Raw genomic sequence first — 8,972 nt, 5'->3', positions numbered from 1 at the left:
CGTCGCCAGAGCACTGCAGCGAACCAGAAGTGACGTCATCTTAGGAAGGATTTTGCAGTTAGTTGTATATAAAAGTGTGTAACAAGCTCGTCATTTTGCTGATTTCTTGTCGTCAATGAAGACATGCCGAATCGTTCCGTTGCCGTCAATCGCTCCTAGAGGTCGGGCGATGGTGTCACCATGTACTGATTTCCACCGGACCCCATAGTTCGTGCTAAATGGGTTATGTTTGAGCTTGCGAAGTGAGCGTTGTGGAAGCCTGGAACGATATCTTACTTGTGTTCAGATCGCTTCACGGAAGTTAAAGAATCAAAACTACTTACTAGTTGTGGTAAAATATGTATATGATTGATGACCAAAAGAGTTTCCATGACACAATTTGTAACATAATGATTTTTTCCTCGGAAGTGAGGTTGTGGTCGAAGTAACAATAATATTGTAAGTAGTGTTATATTGACACCCACCTCGCTTCCACGAGAGAAATTGTTATGTTATAAGCTATGTCATGCAAAATCCTATTGGCCTTCAATCAAATACATATTTTAATACCAGTAGAAAGTAGTTTTGATTTTGTAACTCAGTGAAAACAAACCTAAAAAGCATTTATCCTCAGACTGGCGGATGTTCGTGAAAGGGCGCAGCCATTTTTTAAAAATCGTGACATCACAGGCTAAACTCTGTTAGAATTAAGACACAAGAAATGCCAAATAGGAACCGTTGTTGGGTAATCTAAGTGGTGTTACCACTAATTATACCTGTTATAAATTCATTAACTGACCATCAAGTGAATGATGACAAATAACATGTGTAGGTTTATACCACCTAACACGGGTTACAACAAGGGAGTATTAATTGCTGCATTGCATGTGAAACCTTATGGGCCAACACTGTTTTGAGAATACAAACAGAACTTCATTGTTGCATAAGAAATACATATAAGCATTTGCTGTGTGCTAAAACCTTATGTACCTATTTACCTAAGTAAGTTTTCAGATTCTTGTAGCAATGGTAAAGTGGGGTTGATTCAGATAAATCAGATCACACTGTTGAAGATCATACGTAATAAACATAATATTTTTACATGACATGATTAGATATCGAGGTAAAAAAACCACAGAAATGGGATCAATTTGGATCAGTCATTATACCATCCAGGCATTAGAAAACCTGAAAAAACCCACACTGCTTTGATACTTTATTACAATCAGACAAGAACTGACGGGGATATTTTCAAATAACGGCATCTGATGGGCCTCCACCCTTCCTAATGTCTCACTGTTTAGGTTGAAGAAATTAACTGTAACCGTGATGAGCGAGTCTGATCATTGTTTTCACTATCACTAGCGTCTGGCTCGACCAAATAAGGCTTAGCGACACCAAGCGATTTTGACAGAATTGTCTATGAAAACAAGTTGTAACTCGGAAGCTAGGCAAAGCAGGTGGCAAAATTAAATGACAGTAGATTGTGAGATCATATGGGTCATTTTCAAAATTGGTAGGATTTTAAATTCTTTATTACAGTAAAATCAAACTCCTGAAAATTGATTTAGTTTTTATTCAAATGAAATCTCAAACACTTAATTATTCAATAATACAAACATGCAGGCTCAAATTTACTAATTGGGCTTTTAATTGATACATAAGTAATTAATAGGATGAGGGAAGGTCCTGACCGTTACCACTTCTTAATCAGAATAAGGATTTTGAAATATAATTCATAAAAATCTTTTAAAGATGGCATACACAGCTTTTACACCGACTTAATCAAACTTGAAGGTAAAGACTATTATCATGAATCTTGAAAGTGTTATTTTGTATCTTTCATTTATTTACCACAAAATAATTGCATTTTTCTAAAACATTTTTATGCATATAGCTTTCAACAGGTAAAATTGTCTAAAATAAACATCAGCTACTAAGCCCAGAACATCTTTTGATGACACCAGCATAAAGAGGAGTGTTTCATGTATTATCATGAATTAATTAAAGCAGTCAATTAACACCAGTTACGGTTAGGACAATAGTGGTAACGGTTTGGACAGGAATGGTAACAGGCTGGACATAAACCTTAAACAATTTAATTCAACATAGAAACAGGTAACATGAAAGTAAAAAATGATATCATTTACTTCAATTGCTAACCCTATTTTGGCTAGACAGTGAAGTGTGTATTAGAAATTGTAACTTGTAACAAATGTGACATGTTTTCTTCCATGCTGTGGTAACGGTTTTGACATGTGTTATATCAATATGAAACTTGTGAATGAATTTAGGCTTTTGAATAAAAACAAACTGTAGCTTCTAAAGAATAGAAAAACAGACCTGTCTAGGTTGAAAATCACTTATAATCTGAAGAAGAGTGCAATTGGGGAACGAAAATTGAATGAATAGTAACGGTTGTGACATTATTGGTAACGGTCAGGACATCAGTGTAACAAACAAATATTATCCCTCTAAAAAGTTGCAAAAGATTAAATTCTGAAAGGTACTGCAACAACTATGATACTGTACACATGGTCATGCTACACAGGTCACTGCATAGATATCATTTTGCTGTTGATATTATGGTGCAATATTAGTCTCCACGAAATATACTTCTTTCATTCACTCGGATACCTTTAGTTTTGTTAATCGTGAGATGGTAACACGTATTTATCAAATACAAAGGTCTGGCCAACATATTAGCACCTAGCAAATATTCAAAGTAAATGGTAGCCTTACATATCTCACAGTTAAAGTTAAAACAGTTTACACCCAAAAAATCTTTGAAGGTTGGAATACTGAAAGTTGTTTACCGTTACTACATTTTGTCCAAACTGTTACCATAGATGTCCTAACCGTTACCTTTAATTTATAAAGACTATAGATCTTATAGAAAATAGAAACTTAACATGATAAATTCGTTTTGGTTTTTATTATTTAAAGCAGATAGATAAGTAAATAGAAAATTATTATCACACCATGGAACATATTCTTTAAAATTGAAGTTTACTAAAGATATGTCCAAACCGTTACTATTATTTGTCCAAACCGTTACTAGAGACTGTGTTTTTTATGCTACTACACCAAAACTCCTTTGAACAGTAAAATTCCATGCTTAAACTCATCTTAACCCTTAAAGTAATTATAAATTTGTTATATTTCAAATATTAATGAACAACTTTTTGAAATACAAATCATTTTGTCCAGACCGTTACAAGGACTGTCCAAACCGTTACTTTGCAGAATGGTAACGGTTTGGACAGTAACGGTCAAGACAATTTGTAAGTAAATATAAAATAAAAAAATGAATGATCCCTAAAAGATTCAAAGGACATGCTTTCCACCTCTTCCATTTCTGGGCAACATATCCATTGAAATTTAAAAAAACAAAGAGAAATATTTGACACAAAATATATTGGTAACGGTCTGGACAATTAAGGTTGACACATAACATTTATACGTTTTTGATGGTGCCCATTTTCTGCAAAATGTGTTGAATTTCATTATTTAATCTGCTGTCACATGCACAGGGGCGGGCTCAAGCAGACACAGGAAGTAGAATTACAATCCAGCTCCAGGGGGATATTATTGCAGGAATTTCATACACTGGTAACGGTCAGGACACAAAATCACAGGACAAGCATGTTACAATTTGTAGAAAAAAACTTTTTTAAGTTAAAACAAAATTAAATGCAGTTTGAGTATGCCTGTTCAATCCTAATTGGCATAATATGAATTAGTTTGTTTATTTGCACTTATATTTACATTATTTGTGAACATTGATATTAAGACAGTCACCTCCGGACAGAGGAAATCTGCCAATTTTGACCCTAAAATGTGGCTAAATATAAATTTCAAAATGACAAGACTAATGATATACCACATTTACTGACTAGTAAACATCTAAATATGTTTTCTAGCACAAAAGAATCCTTTTAAGTTAACAGAGTTTTTTTTATTTGGAACGGACAGAAAATCCTACCAATTTTGAAAATGACCCATATAGCTTTCATTTTTCACAACAATTGTCACGATTTCAGGTTTATACAAACCTGTACACAAGATAATTTACCCCCTGAAATGTACATGAATTCTACATCGGTCCTCATATCTATTCCTCATATGACGTCACGGAGATGCGCCCCTGATTGGTTGAAATTTCGTTTGAGGGTGAGAATTGTGCACTCTTGTAAAAAAGGTCGATTTAAGTTAATTAAAGATCGAAATGAGTAGTTTTAATGACTGGGTTTCATTTATAACGTTGCCAATTAGTGATTTATGTATTTGTACCCCCCTAGAGTATATGTGATCTTTAATTGTTGAACATTTGGGGAAGTAAGATTGAGATGCATAATCAATCAAGAGATATTTTCAAGTCAATCTATGTTTCTTTTCATTCTTTAGGATCTTCAATATTTATCAAAATATGAGAATACAAAGCATTTCAGGTGACATTGTGTTTGATTTGTGTGAGTGTTTCATGTATATTCTGCTTATTGAGATGCTTCCTATAATGTCTGGGTATAAGCCAGCTGGGCCAAGTGTTTGTTTGTCACACTAAACGTCAGGGTTTGATTCTGTACATGGGTAGAATGTCAGAAATCCATTTCTGGTTTCTTTAGCCGTAATATTTGTGAAATATAGCTATATATTTATATGAATATATATTGTTACTGATATAGAGTGTACATGACTAAATAAAAATGTTGGTAGCAAGATGATTAGGTGTGCATAACATTATCCTGCATGTAATATGCTGTATTTTGCAGTAAGTGGAATTAGTGTATTATATGATTCCGTCTTTTACATTCTGTCAATGCATGGTATATAGTCGACTGGGGGAATTAGCTCATGTTTAAGATGAAGTGTGTGTTGACGAAGACGAAGGCATAGTTGAGCTCAAACTTCTTGACAACAATGGACAGGTGACGACTCAACAATGGGCAGATAGAAAAACAATAGCACTTCCTTGACCAGTTGATGTGATGGCAGACATGGCCAAGGGGGGATTACCGATGAAGGTTATAAATGTCTTATACAATAATTAATGGGCTGACAAGTCAATGTACAATGCGGTAGTGATAAGGATGTGCAGTAGTGATTAAGAATACAGGTTAGCGTCATATATATATATTACAATAAAGTCTCGCATGTCTTGACAACATAGTTTTGGACTTTTTAAATATTTGGATGATGGCTGTCCTGAATTAGTCACAATAACAATTCTACCAGTTTGTCAAAAGCACTCAACATGTAAGACCTCTTGAAGAATAAATACTCTTCGAGATACAACCAGCTTTTGTGCAACTTATTCAGTGTGTTGATGTGCTGCTCACGAAAATCTTCAGTAGATACTCAGTGCAGACTGGCTATTTTCTACAAGCCTGAGTCAACAGTTTTACTTTTGGTCCGGTCATCTGCCTTCTGACTGTCCAGGTCTTAGGAGCAAATATTGCTGAAGGAGATATGACAGAAGAAGTTGGGCTGGACTGATATAACATTTCGAGCACAAATTTGAAACACTTGAATGAGTGGAAGCTTAGTTGTAAATAAATATTGTTCTAAGTGTGAGCTACAGTAACTAGTCTGTAAGTTCAGGATGGGTTTCTGTTTGTAGGATCTGCTACTGCCAAGCTCCCTGATGACTTCATCGCCATGGACAGGGAGATCAACATGACCTTCACCTTGGCCAATTCCACGGTCGCTCAGACATTTGTTGCTGTCTACACCATGGTGGATGAATGTGAGTGTCGCAGTCTGGACCAATAGTGTAGCCGCATGGTCAAATTGTGTTTGTACCATGCGAGCTCAGCGACATGAAGTACACATGGAGTTAAAACAAGCATGAACATCACTAGCACCAGAGTGAGCACGAACAACACTTTTGAGGCATATTGAGCTTCAGCAACACCAGCACCTGAGCAACACTTTAGTAGCACAGTAGACATGAAAACACTTTAGCAGTACAGTGGACATGAACAACACTTTAGTAGCACAGTAGACATGAAAACACTTTAGCAGTACAGTGGACATGAACAACACTTTAGTAGCACAGTAGACATGAACAACACTTTAGCAGTACAGTGGACATGAACAACACTTTAGCAGCACAGTAGACATGAACAACACTTTAGCAGCACAGTGGACATGAACAACACTTTAGTAGCACAGTGGACATGAACAACACTTTAGTAGCAGTGGACAGTTTAGCAGTACATGGACATGAACAACACTTTAGTAGCACAGTAGACATGAACAACACTTTAGCAGCACAGTGGACATGAACAACACTTTAGCAGCACAGTGGACATGAACAACACTTTAGCAGCACAGTGGACATGAACAACACTTTAGCAGCACAGTGGACATGAACAACACTTTAGCAGCACAGTGGACATGAACAACACTTTAGCAGCACAGTGGACATGAACAACACTTTAGCAGCACAGTGGACATGAACAACACTTTAGCAGCACAGTGGACATGAACAACACTTTAGCAGCACAGTGGACATGAACAACACTTTAGCAGCACAGTGGACATGAACAACACTTTAGTAGCACAGTGGACATGAACAACACTTTAGTAGCACAGTGGACATGAACAACACTTTAGCAGCACAGTGAACAACACTTTAGTAGCACAGTGGACATGAACAACACTTTAGCAGCACAGTGGACATGAACAACACTTTAGTAGCACAGTGGACATGAACAACACTTTAGTAGCACAGTAGACATGAACAACACTTTAGCAGTACAGTGGACATGAACAACACTTTAGTAGCACAGTGGACATGAACAACACTTTAGTAGCACAGTGGACATGAACAACACTTTAGTAGCACAGTGGACATGAACAACACTTTAGCAGCACAGTGGACATGAACAACACTTTAGCAGCACAGTGGACATGAACAACACTTTAGTACAACACACAGTGGACATGAACAACACTTTAGTAGTAGCAACACTTTAGTAGACAGTGACATGAACAACACTTTAGCAGCACAGTGGACATGAACAACACTTTAGCAGCACAGTGGACATGAACAACACTTTAGCAGCACAGTGGACATGAACAACACTTTAGTAGCACAGTGGACATGAACAACACTTTAGCAGCACAGTAGACATGAACAACACTTTAGCAGTACAGTGGACATGAACAACACTTTAGCAGCACAGTGGACATGAACAACACTTTAGCAGCACAGTGGACATGAACAACACTTTAGCAGTACAGTGGACATGAACAACACTTTAGTAGCACAGTGGACATGAACAACACTTTAGTAGCACAGTGGACATAGACACTTTAACAACACTTTAGCAGTACAGTAGACATGAACAACACTTTAGCAGTACAGTAGACATGAACAACACTTTAGCAGTACAGTGGACATGAACAACACTTTAGCAGTACAGTAGACATGAACAACACTTTAGCAGTACAGTAGACATGAACAACACTTTAGCAGTACAGTGGACATGAACAACACTTTAGCAGCACAGTGGACATGAACAACACTTTAGCAGCACAGTGGACATGAACAACACTTTAGCAGCACAGTGGACATGAACAACACGATAACATCTCTTGTTTCAGACTGCAGTAGGATTATTGATGTGAACAACACTGAGAACATCTCTGTGATGGTGCCAGGCGACAGGTCTCCGCTGACGGACTGTCGCTGGATCCTCCGTGCACAGCCCGGGTACACACTGATGCTCAACATAACCACGCTTAGAGTTCTGCCAGGGGCCGACAAGGTTATCATCACCGACGGGGGCTCCATGGCGTCACCATTCATGTCCCAGATACAGACTCTGCCTACTGAAGGTCAGCTCATGACATATACAGCCAAATCATTTTTGTGACATTCCTGACCAATACACGGTACAGTTATAGACTGGTGATGAGGTCAATACCTCTTTTTATGGACCAGCGAAAGGCAATATTGACCGAGGACCACTACGAAGTCCCGAGGTCAATATTTGCTTTTCACGGTTCCATAAAAACAGGTATTGACCAAATTCACCAGTCCATAATTGTTTTATTATGTAATTACCGGAAAAAAGCTTCTAAAAACCAAAACATGTGCATTTAGTCAAGAAAAGTAATTTTATTTTCACTAGAAACCAATAACGTTATGTCAACAATACTGTCACATGTAAACAATAGAATGACGTCATAGCTTGACGCCTTTACATAAACAAAATCTATTTTTAGTAACTCAAGTCAATATGACTTTTGGTCAGACTGGGTTGGAGTCAATATGCTTCTCTGTCGATGGTCACGTGACCGCCTCTAGACCAATCAGGTAGCCAGAAAAATATGCCTAATTGTACTAGATGTTTGGTTATCAGTGTACTATTTGAAGTCATGAGAACAGATTAATCTTCTTTGTATCAAAAATCAGTCACTTATTTCAGGAGACCAGCTCTGGGGTGAGCTTTGTTTGACTCTGACATAAGACCGTCACTGATCTTGTTGCAGGTGACCTGGTGACCAGCTCTGGGAGTGAACTTTGTCTGACTCTGACATAAGACTGTCACTGATCTTGTTGCAGGTGACCTGGTGACCAGCTCTGGTAGTGAACTGTGTCTGACTCTGACATGAGACTGTCACTTTATTTTGTTGCAGGTGACCTGGTGACCAGCTCTGGGAGTGAACTGTGTCTGACTCTGACATAAGACTGTCACTGATCTTGTTGCAGGTGACCTGGTGACCAGCTCTGGAAGTGAACTGTTTCTGACTCTGACATTAGACTGTCACTGATCTTGTTGCAGGTGACCTGGTGACCAGCTCTGGAAGTGAACTGTGTCTGACTCTGACATAAGACTGTCACTGATCTTGTTGCAGGTGACCTGGTGACCAGCTCTGGGAGTGAACTGTGTCTGACTCTGACATTAAACTGTCACAGATCTTGTTGCAGGTGACCTGGGAGTGAACTGTTTCACTCTGACGGAGACTGTCTCTGATCTTGT

This window comes from Haliotis rubra, unplaced genomic scaffold, assembly GCF_003918875.1.
Source record: "Haliotis rubra isolate DU_JTF1 unplaced genomic scaffold, ASM391887v1 Scf117, whole genome shotgun sequence".
Taxonomy (NCBI): Eukaryota; Metazoa; Mollusca; class Gastropoda; order Lepetellida; family Haliotidae; genus Haliotis; species Haliotis rubra.
This window is presented reverse-complemented; position numbering follows the sequence as displayed.